The sequence below is a fragment of the Penaeus japonicus genome, unplaced genomic scaffold (genome assembly GCF_977035675.1).
Source record: "Penaeus japonicus unplaced genomic scaffold, GWHDUDI00000001_assembly GWHDUDI00000024, whole genome shotgun sequence".
Taxonomy (NCBI): Eukaryota; Metazoa; Arthropoda; class Malacostraca; order Decapoda; family Penaeidae; genus Penaeus; species Penaeus japonicus.
The window spans coordinates 31991064-32003563 of NW_028234426.1; the positions used below are offsets into that span (position 1 = coordinate 31991064).

Here is a 12500-nt window from a genome sequence, read left to right on the forward strand (position 1 = left end):
TCAAAAATCAAAAAATAAATGAAGGTGCAGTCATTGAAGAGGATGGAAATATGAGTAAAGACGAGGTTATTCTAGACGGAATGATCTAATTTAAGGTATAGAAAAGGGAAAGATACAAATATTTCTGCGCAAAAGGTAATACGCACACATACGAGATGCGAATCAGGGGCAAGACGCATACAATTTTCGATATCACAATTTGAAAACCAAGAATCACCAAAACGTACAAACCCTTTTTCATTTCATAGCTGGCAGTATTTCATTTTATATAGCAGTATTAGAGTGAAGACAAATCGAGCATACGAAGAAAAAAGTGTTGAGCAATAAATCTCAGCCTTAAAACGCTTTGGATTAAACGTATGAATAGTGCCTTACAAAGATCTACTCTGAATAATTTTCTTGATCATTTTGATTACGAAACCAAATTGTTTTCAGTGCGGTAGCAGATAAGATCGACGATAAACAAATCACAGACATTGCAAATTGCAAAATATTCTTTAAAAAAAGCTCATCAGAAGCCTATGACTATATATACAGGTTAGGCCTATATGAAGATAAACTAAGAGATTGGATGCGAACGATTCACCTGATACGTAGTACGCGGAGGCACTAAGTACTCTTACATCGTTTGCAATTGTATACGGCAAATAAATCAACCGGATGGGAAAGGTGACTGGTTGCTCTAATGATACACCTTGTCCCTATGTAATGAATACATGCCAGATACTGCGACCTTATACCCAATACTTATTTAAGTGGGTTAATGACACATGATGAGATAGCAAGCTGAAATTCTTGATATATAATAGGCTACATATGTTACAAGTGGAGAAAGATAATTAGTTGACTGATTGCCCGATAATGATAACGCGATGTTGATAGTTTCATGATAAAAAATAAGGTAAGACAGACAGTTTGGAAATATAACAATAACGATGAGTTCCTGATAAACTGATATTACATACTTTCTCCCCCGATATTACTTCATTCTCTTTTGAAGAAAATCCTTATCCTGAATGCCATCTGCCCATTGGTGATTAAAAGCATAATTGAGAAGGTTCTCTCCCGCAGGGGGGATTAAGTAATGTCAGCTGTTGATCCAGAAGATCGGTGGAATCTTAAGATTACAATACTAATATGACGAAAGAAAAAGAAGAAAAAGGACTGGTGCAAAATATGCATGTTACAACTGACGTGTTAATACAGATCAACAAGTGCCATAGCTCTCGAAATCTAGTTTATACCAATGATTCTCATCAGGGGTTTCATTGACCATCATCAGGGTTTCCACCAGGAATCAAGAAATAGATCTATTAAAAAAAAAAAAAATGAATAGAGGTTTCATGAAATCATTGTGTATCAGGGATGAACCATATGAGTGCCCTACCATCCCACTCAATTAATACTTATTTTAAGGATTGAGATAGGATGGTAAAAAAGAATGTTGCAACTAGGTAATGTTCCTTCATGTGTATTCCCCGACAGTTACATATGGTTTTTGTTAACCCATATTCCTATAATATCACTGATATAAGTTTGATATGTTTATACGATTTTTAAGCACATGCTGGTTCATATTTAGCCTTGCTGTTAATAATAAAAAAGAAAAACAATCTGCACAATTTAACAAACTGAATGCCACGATTTCTATTCTTAACAGTGTAACTGTTGCAAGTAATGGGAATTGAACCCGTTGGTGCTGTGAGCGCAGGCCTGTCTGATTCCTTGATTAAAAAAAAAAGGTTTTATTCTTCTACTTATATTGTTATCAACGTTATAATGATGTATAAAAAGGTAGTGACAAAAAAAATAGCAAGAACTTGTTAAAAAATCCCCGAAAATTCCAGAAATGAGATAAACAGCTACGATATGATAGGCTTACTAATAATCTTTTTGGTTACTTGTGCGCTTATTGAACCATGAATTAGATTAATGATATAAAACATAGGTGATGGTACATGTGCCTAGCGTCAAATGGTTGAGTTAAAAATTACCAAGCTACATTTGCTATTACTGTTTGCCTCTTTCGATTGCTAGTTTATTTTTAACTGCTACAGGTGAAGAGTATATTAATTTCTTGTGAATCTTGTTAGAAAAGAATAAAACTGGCAGAGAACGGGCCCCGCCTCGTGCACATCCCGGGCGAACTGCTAGAAAACTATCGCCCCCGGGTGGGCTCGAACCACCAACCTTTCGGTTAACAGCCGAACGCGCTAACCAATTGTGTCACGGAGGCATATTATTGTACTATGAATTTCCTGTTCATATAGGACTCAAAGAGATAATGGTAGTACTAATTTACGGCATTTAACACAGGATGGTAAGATCGGGTGCAAATATTGGGTTGTGTAAAAAATAGTGACCATCTTCAAGCTCCCCCTCCTTCTACACAATATTTTTGAGACCAGCTACATATGCCCCACTGCCTTTTGCATTTAGAATATGATCCCTGTCTTTTGTTTAAAATAGATTAATTAAGAGAAACGGAAATGTCGAACCTGACGTGCTTGATTATGTGGGAAGCAGCTAACCTGTCTCTAATCCACCAGTGATTTATGCCATTCACAGTCTGACAATCTCTAACAATTCGTGATCCAATTGTCAAGGATGCATTTTAGATGCCAATCAAATGTAATTTACTGTCAGACCACTGGAATGAACCAGCATTACGGTGTCTGTATTTATATATCACATTAATTGCAATGAGTAAAGATGTTTACAGTTACATTTATACGGTTGAGGCACCATATTTTACTTAACTGTAGAAAGTGCATCAAAAGTGTTACAAAGGATCATTAGTTGTGAACATCGTTTGAATTGTTCGCTTATATTAAGATCATTAGTTATATTTATTGTGAGAAAAAATATGTATTGTAGCTCAGATATCCTTTTTGTTGTTTTAAATATAGAAGAGTTAGATTTTTAATTCCAGATCAACAACTCACCTATGGAGTGGAACGTTTTTCCTTTATCGCAATGATGAATGTATTTTTGAGATAGGTGGATCGCTGTCATTATTTTCATGACAATTCGATGCGAAAACTCGAGTAAGATGCTTTCAGTGCAGAGAGAACTGTTTAAAAAAGAATCAGTAAATATTTGAGAAAAAAAAAGATTTTACAACGGGAATGACAGCTTTGTGCTGAAAATGGAGACACTGAGAGACAAGTATACACACATGACCAATAATAACAGTTTTTTTTTTATAATAATGATAAGCATGGTAGTGATTATCATGACTATATTAAACGGTTTGTTTCACAAAAAACTAACTAGCAGAAACACTGATGTTCGAATTTCATCCCATATAGACACATTGATATATTGATAATGTTAATCATGTGATGATTATACTACACTTATAAAATAGATGTTTAGTAAATAACTTAAAAACACTGACTTTAGAATCTCATATAATTTTTACATGCAATGTCCAGATGGGCTCATTTAGTCATGGCAGGTATATATACCACCCGGCGTTAAGGCTCTTTTTGTCATGGCATGAATAGATGCCATCCGGTACCAATGATTACTCTTGACACTGGTACTCTTAAAGATACCTAATTTATTTCATGGTAATGATGATAATGATAATGCTTCTACTAGTGATATTAAGAACAATGACAATGGTAACCATGATAATGACAATGATAATAAGATTAAAGAAATAATTGTTATCATTAATATGTGCACTATCGGCATTCTGTCTATAACCTAAGTGGGCGACGGAATTACGTGTGTAGTTTTTATCACTACTTTATTAAAGCAAGGGAGCAACTCAAAGATTCGAAGCTAAAAGGATTAAGCCTGAAGATAACTTTGTGCTTGTATAGTAATCCCTTGAAAAAAGTTCTAAATCAGAAATTCTTGAATTAGAATGGATATTAGAAGCATTAATTGTATGTGACGCAAAGAATTTCTTGATGAATGTTTCAATCGCTAAAATGTAATATGAGTTTGTATTTACCGCCTGAGTGTTGACAATGAGTTGAAAATTTCGATTTGTTGAAGGACAGGAAAATAATTGTTTGATGGGATTGCTGTTTGATTCATTGCAACTTCATTAGTAGGAAAAAAAAAACATTAAGAAATCATAAATATATATCGTTTCCCCTGAAATGTAATCAACGTATAGAAACCTCATTGAAATAATATAAGAATTTTAAGATTATAAGGATTTATCATATGAGTTTATTCATCATAAAAAACTAGTTATCTGCCTAGTAACTCGGTAGTAATTACTTTATACTTTGAAGGTGGAACATTATGCAAGGTACTGTTTGTTGAATTCAGTCTGTGGGTGAGCCAGAGAGTAAGACGTTTCTTTAACGTTTTCCTTACATCATCGTGTCCATTATAATGAGTTAGAGTCTTTTCTCCATGAATCTGTAAATATACTTTATCAAGAATCAAGTAAGAAAAAATACTATGTCAAGAAATAGAGTAAAAATTTAGCCCAACGCGAACTGCAGATTAATTTCATGACAGAAGATAGCAGTTATACCGTCTTTCTTCAAACACATTCTAAAAGCACAAACTTAGCTTGGCATTTTTATTTTATTCATTATTTATTTATTATTCAGTTTATTTCATTTATTTATATTCTATTTCCTTTTATTTGATTATCTATATATTTCATTTCATCTTATTTATTTGTTATTATTTTATTTTACTCATTATTTTGTTTTATTTATCTTATTTATTTTTGTTTTCATCAATTATCTATTTAATTTTATTTGTTTATTTATTTATATTCTATTTATTAGCGATTTCCCGACATTTCCCGATACGGCAATTTCTTCTTAGAGTTTACATGAAGCAATAAAAAAATACTTTCGATTTTTATTTTGTTGGGGGGGGGGGGGTAGCGCTTTATTCTTTAATTTCTTACCTGAAGGAGATTTCTAAGGAAAAAAAGAGAAAAAAAAGAAATACAATGAGATACACACACATACAAACACACACACACACACAAACATATATATATATATATATATATATATATATATATATATATATGTATTATATAGTATGTATATATATTATATATATATATATTGTATACATATATATACATATATGTGTATATATATATATATATATATATATGTATATATATATATATATATATATGTGTATATATATATATATATATATATATATATATATATATATATATATATATATATATACATATATATATATACATACATTAATAGAAAAATAAAACGATAAAACGGACTTGCCCTGCTCGTAGTTGCCGTCTACATTCAATATTTACTCTTTTTCTATTAAAATATATTTATATGCAAAAATATAGCGCAGTTTAGTCATGGATTTGTATTTTATTCTTATTGGCATACAGCACTAATAAAATCGGACATTTTCCATTTCTGTACTTAACCCTTTTTCATGCCTGATGGATATCTCATAGTTCGTTGATAACAATGATACATTATTTTATGAGTTCTATTCAGAAAGGAAAACAAAAACATAGCTAAGCTGTATTTGTGCCTCTGACCAAGTAATTTTTTACCTCTGAAGATAGGATTGTCTCATTTCATCATATTAGGGCAGTTGTAGGGCCGTGATATGTCATTATTGTCTATCTCGATCTTTATATGTCTATTCAAATTTGTATATTTGTATATGTCCATTACGATGTACACGCCCGTGCACACACACACACACACACACACAAACACACATCTAAATAGAAAGAGATGAAATATACGATCTGAGACAGGACATGAACCAAATTATTAATACTTTTTTCTACTTTCTTGGTTGACAGTTCATGCCGAAAAGTTGAAAAAAAATGTTTATATCGGAGGACCAACTTTTGCATTTTGAGCCAGACGGTTCTCATAAAAGTTGCAAAGGTATTCTCTCAACACCTTATAAGGGATTTATTTGTACGATTCAAATTGATAAAGATATTGAAATGTGAAGAGTAACTATTCTGCATTTCCAGTGACTTTTTACGAGTCCCTTATTTTTATGATTCACATTTCCACGTCTTGTGCTTCATTACGATTTGAATAGTATTGAATTACCAGTTGCTTTATGTAGGAAATTATTGCTAGCTTGAAAATTAACGCCCCCGGGTGGGCTCGAACCACCAACCTTTCGGTTAACAGCCGAACGCGCTAACCAATTGTGCCACGGAGGCATTGAATATATGAGAAATTTAAAGCAATGAAATATTTAGCCATGAATTAGTAGCCCAATAGCTTATATGCAGTGTATGAAATGACGATTACATAATCACAAGTTTACTGTGACGTAGCTACTAAATCCAACCAACGTTGTATTCATTTCTAATGTATTAATTTCTAATAGTATTCATTTCTACATACAGAGACTTACAATGCATCATGTTTGTGCTTGTAACAATTTGATGAGAAAATATGCTTATCAGGGTTAAATGTGTGTTGTTTATCACTTAATTTTATCATTTAATTACTAGTCCTTTCAGTATGAATATAAGAGAATCGTCTGTTGATATTTTTCAGTTTAAATCATTATTTTAGTGGTACGCAATCGAGGAGCAGACCTGCCCCTTACCCTATAATCTTTGTCATCTAACTTTCTGGTTTCTGGCTTTATTGGTATTTTTTCTTGCTTAGTTTGTCATCCAGACATCGTGAAAAAATACTGACATGCTGTAATGAAAATTTATGGATGGCCCAACTGATCAACTTTTAATGGTGAACCATATCCAGGCATGGATCTAGGAACAAGTTACAGGATTCATTTTAAACCCTTTCCCTGTTTTCGTAAATGAACGTGGAGGTTAGCGTCGACAGGATGCCACATCTACTCTCTTTGACTTTCTTAAAGACAATGGGCACTCTCTGAAAATATTCATTTATGCCATTGCATAATGGCAATTATTTGACCAAATCGATTTTTAAAAAATATTCATCTCTACGTCAACATGAACAGTAAGAGAGGAAAACAAACTATATATATATATAATATATATATATATATATATATATATATATATATATATATATATATATATATGTATATATATATGTATATACACACACACAATATATATATATATATATATATATATATATATATATATATACATATATACATATATATGTATATATACATAATAATATATATGTATAATCATATGTAAACATACACATATACACACATATATGTATGTATAAATATTCATTCATAAATACATATAAACGCACACACATATGTATATACACATATATATATGTATATATATGATGTGTGTCTATGTGTGTGTGTGTGTGTGCCGCGCGCGCGTGTGTGTTTGTGTATACATACATGTATTATATAAATATATACATATGCATATCTATATATGTATATATGTATATATTACACACACACACACACACCCACACACACACATATATATATATATATATATATATATATATATATATATATATATATACATATATGTATGTATGTATAGATAAATTTATATATATATATATATAAATAAAAATCAATATATATATATATATATATATATTTATGTCTATGCATGTTTTTTTTTATGCATATGTATATCTATATATTTTCATAAATACATATAAACGCACACACATAAGTATATATATGTATATATGTATATATATAAATATATATATATATATATATATATGTATCTGTATATATATATACATATATATATATATATATATATATATATATATATATATATATATATATATATATATATATGTATCTGTATATATATATATATATATATATATATATATATATATATATATATATATATATATATATATATATATATATATGTATGTGTGTGTGTGTGTGTCCTTGTAAGTGGCTGTTTATGTTTGCGAGCGTGAATGTTTCCGATTATATGTGCCCTTGGTGAGGGTGTGCTTGTCCGTGCATGTGTGCTTTTGCTTTCATCGTGATTGTTTCCGTGTGTGTGTGTGTGTGTGTGAAATGCGCGTGTGGATGTGTGTGAGCGTACGCTTATGTACTAAATGGCCACTGCGCCAAAGTATTTGTAATTACCAGTCCATGCATAAGGGATGTGTAAATGCATACTTCTGTGTGTCTGTGTGTGTGTACGTAATAGACTGAGTATTCTTCATTCAATAAATAGAAAATCTATCACTTGTAACTATATTGTATCTTATTCTCTACTTCAGTGTTTATTTGGTGCCATATGGAACAGTTGAGCGATAGTATTTGTTATTAGTAAATTTACATGTATATTCTTCCACTTGTATATACACATGTTGTATTTTTTTTTGTCTTTTTACGTTCATCCACAACCTATAAGTATCAACTTATGTTGAACATTACTTAATTAAGAACATAAGTAAAAGAAAAAAAAGTTAATGGTTAGTTCAAATGATAATAGGAGCTTTGCGGTAGGGAGATGGCCATTTTTTTTTTATCCTCAAGTCACGTACACGTCGCTTCTCCTACTGATATAGATATTTTCGGACACGATTTCATTTTGTTATATTCTTAATATGCATATTAAAAAGTACACATTTCCATATGCAGAAAGATTTGATAGCGCATATGAATTTCTCAGTTCTTATTAAGAATAGTTTCCCTGAGGAAACACTTCATTGTAGTGGGAGAATCATAATACTATCGTCTAGACTTGACTTTGTTAGTTCGCCAACAAAGTTGTTTCAATTAAGGTCTCAGTCAATATTGTTCGTCAGAATGTAGTTGTTAGTTTGCTAGTTTGTATTAAGTCACTCCTGATGATTACTATTAATTTGCATGTTTCTAGTGGCTAGTAACAACTGACGTTGATTGTTCTTACAACTGTTTCTATTAGAGTAGTAATAACTGAACTTGTTTTTTGTCGCTAGATGTTTCTGTTCAGATTATAACACCTGATCTCTATTGCTAATCTATTGTCTCTAATGTAATTCTAACACTTTACCCTGAGTTATTTTTATTGGAAACGCTGATTGCCTTCTCATAGTAGCTTGGTAAACATTTGAAGACAGCATTGGTGATAATTGTCTTAATAATAATTGAGATGATGCGAATTCATTGTAAGCATCCACTATTTCTACGCCCCTCATACGATCATTTTTATAGAAGTTTCTTCGCGTGTTTCTGAATCTGTTTTGTTGTTTGTTATTCGGCCACATTATATGACCATATTAATTTTTCAAATGGTTTCATTGTTAGAGCCGAATCATCTTATGTTGTGTTATATATATGATTATTATTGCGCATTATTATTACATATTAATACGTGCTCTACTTTTTGACAACATTTTTGAACTTCTTCAGACTTGAAGGCAATTAAAGAGTACGCCCCCGGGTGGACTCGAACCACCAACCTTTCGGTTAACAGCCGAACGCGCTAACCAATTGTGCCACGGAGGCTTACATGAACATGGAAACTTTCTATTTCACACTCAGCACCTGACCAGAAACTCTCTAGCTCGAGTTAATATTTGGGATAAGATGGCCTTATGAACGTAATTGTTGAGATGGCATTACAGCATGGGGTTTCAAGGTAATGATAAGTGAAATAGATGCTTGAATATTATAGTATTTGCTTTGTCTTGCAAGTTGCATAAAAAAACAACTAAGTAGCGGTATTAATTTACGAGCAACATCTTTACCCATGCTTTGATTATAGTACTTTGAATGCTGTAACCCATCTTGACATCGTGGAAATTCGATGTTGATCGTGACATGTTACCCGTTGTGCAACAAATTGGTCTCAGTTGGTCTTACCTACTCATCATTCCGATCTTACCATTCATTCATACAAAGATAACCTCTTTCTTCGAAAGGTCAGCGAAGGTCATTCCCGTTCTCTACAAACTAAATATAGAAAAAAATATGTCTACTGTAATATGAAAATGCAAATGATCTGATTACTTAAATAATTACGCGTGGCGTACCGTATGTACAACGATTACTACTTGCTCCGCGACTCCGATTTTTGGCGGGAATTTTACATGCCATTGTTTTTCGGGGCGTTTTTTGGTCCACTAAATTCCATCCCAATGATAAGATCAATATTGATTGGCTATTAATTAAATTGAACGCATGCACTCTGAAACTGTTGACGCTGGGAGTGGGTGTGTGAAGTCACGGCATAGTTCAGGCGGTGGGTGGCTCTGCGAAATACATTTGTCTCACCAAATAAATATCTCTCCCATACGCTCAGGTTAAAGTATTTTCGGCCGTTCGTATCGTACTTTTCTGTTGATTCCGTTAGGAAATATTGCCATAATTGGTTAGGTGGCATCACAAGAAGTCAATCGATACAAATTTCTACCTCAATATGAACAATATCATTATTGTTAGTATTATTATTGCTTTCATTGTCATTGTGGTTATTGTAATTACCACAATTCATTATCGCTGAAGTTATGATATTTGTCAATATGATGGTTATTGTTGATACTAGCAAGATTATCATAACCTTTTTGATTATTTTGTATCATCATTATTACTAGTATCAAACGTTCTGATTTACATAGCTCTTATACCTGCCTAACCACCTACAATAATAATAATAAAAACTAAATTAATCAGATCAATCAACAGACACTCTATCACATTGACCTATCCACCAATTCCTCATTATTTCCATCCATCTATCCACTTACATCAATTCGACGTTGAGCCAGGGAAGAGTACGAATTCAGGCATCACTCGGGCTATTCTTGGGATCATAGCACTTCCTGTGTTCTGCCTTCCACACAATTTTAACTGTCTCAAATAGCCCTGATACTAATTTCAACCTCAGCATCAGTATCGTATTATAGTCATACACAAGTATAATCATCCTAACAATAACAATCAACAAAAATGCTATCATCAGCGCACCAAATCTAATTCTCGGCCCTCCCAGTTTAATAAGCATAAAAATGCACATTGAGATGCTCATACTTGAACAATCAGGGACAACCTTTAAACTGAAGACTCATCAGTAACCTTGCTTTTACTTCTTTGTCTTTCCTCCGAATTCAGTCTTCTTTCCGTCGCACAGTGATATTATTTGGAGTTGGGATATGGAATCCAATATGGAAACGTGAATTCTGAAGCGAATAGACAAATTTACAGCATGATATCTGAAAATAGCTTGAATTAAGATGTTTATCTGCCATCGGTATCGTCATCGGAGACAAATGAAATTTAACATTCGGCAGCAGTTCTAAGATCGTCTAAACAAGTAATATCACTCATTCGCCTCAGTTATTATTCTGTCTTTTTGAAGAAACCTTAACCTGTTCCTTTAGTTTTTCGAATAAAACTTTGGCCTATTATTATTATTATTTTGTTATCTTACCATTATCACCATCATTATTACTGGCTGGAGCAGTAGTAATACTATTGCTATAATTGTTAATATAACTCGTGTTCTGGATGTGGTTAATTACGGTAATTAACCACATCCACAATTAATTCAATCGCATCATCACATCCAATATCGACCGTACTGTATAAGACAAGTAATATTATTATCGGTATATTTTGATATTGGATTTCTGAAAATATTTAAGATAAAACCAGTATCAGAATTAAGAAAATCATTGTAAATATTGTTAGAAAAAAGTCAACAACTTTTGTTGTGTTCGTTATCTTGACGGTCATTATCATTATGCTGCTGATTTTGCTCTGATATAGCTTCTGTAGTTTGATAAGCGCAGCTGAGGCAATGGATTATTTTTCTTAATGCTAATGTATGGAATAATGGCAGTCACTTCCTCATATTTAGTATTGCAGTCCTGTGATCGTGTCATCGCACAACTCTTCAGTCATTTCATCCCTATGGTTCGCGTAGTTGGTCACGAGTTATTAACAGATTTTTTATTATTAACTAGTTGCGTCATGAACTAAAGAAATCGCCCCCGGGTGGGCTCGAACCACCAACCTTTCGGTTAACAGCCGAACGCGCTAACCGATTGTGCCACGGAGGCTTACAATAATATGTAAACTTTTAGTTACATTATTTGCAGCAGACTCAGAACTTTGCAACTCGATTTTGTTTGAGGATTAAAATGACCTTATGACCGTAACATTACAACAATATGTAAGAGCATGTGGTCTGAATGGACCAATAAGTAGATTGATATTCAAATTAGATATTATCTTGCAAATTGCATCAAGCAAGTGACTTCTCTGTAACATTAACAACAACAAAAGCAAACAAACAAAAAGATTTACGAGAAACATTACGAAAGACTCACTTTTAATCCACATGTTGGTAGGCCTTGGCGAAATAAAATTGCTTGACAACTGGGATAGTTAGAAGACCTGTTCCTGTGGTTAGAATTCTGAGGAATCAATTCCCGGGATATGTGGGACGCCGGTACTATCCTTCACCCCACCCGACCCTCTCACGACTGTAATACTATACTATATCGAAATACCTAATATTAGTGCAAACCGTTCATCGTTCATCAATAACCTTGATTAATTTCTTTGTGATCCCTCTGAGTTCAGTTTTTCTTCTG

The 12500-nt window shown here is 32.5% G+C and overlaps 4 non-coding genes across 4 annotated transcripts; all 4 read right to left on the reverse strand.

Moving 5' to 3' along the window:
- Window positions 1–2162: 2162 nt before the first annotated feature.
- On the reverse strand, window positions 2163–2236 carry TRNAN-GUU (transfer RNA asparagine (anticodon GUU)). The gene has a single exon. It is a non-coding gene; the product is annotated as a tRNA-Asn (tRNA).
- Window positions 2237–6098: 3862 nt separating this feature from the next.
- Window positions 6099–6172, reverse strand: TRNAN-GUU (transfer RNA asparagine (anticodon GUU)). Its single transcript has one exon. It is a non-coding gene; the product is annotated as a tRNA-Asn (tRNA).
- Window positions 6173–9334: 3162 nt separating this feature from the next.
- TRNAN-GUU (transfer RNA asparagine (anticodon GUU)) lies at window positions 9335–9408 on the reverse strand. Its single transcript has one exon. It is a non-coding gene; the product is annotated as a tRNA-Asn (tRNA).
- Window positions 9409–11889: 2481 nt separating this feature from the next.
- On the reverse strand, window positions 11890–11963 carry TRNAN-GUU (transfer RNA asparagine (anticodon GUU)). The gene has a single exon. It is a non-coding gene; the product is annotated as a tRNA-Asn (tRNA).
- Window positions 11964–12500: the final 537 nt, after the last annotated feature.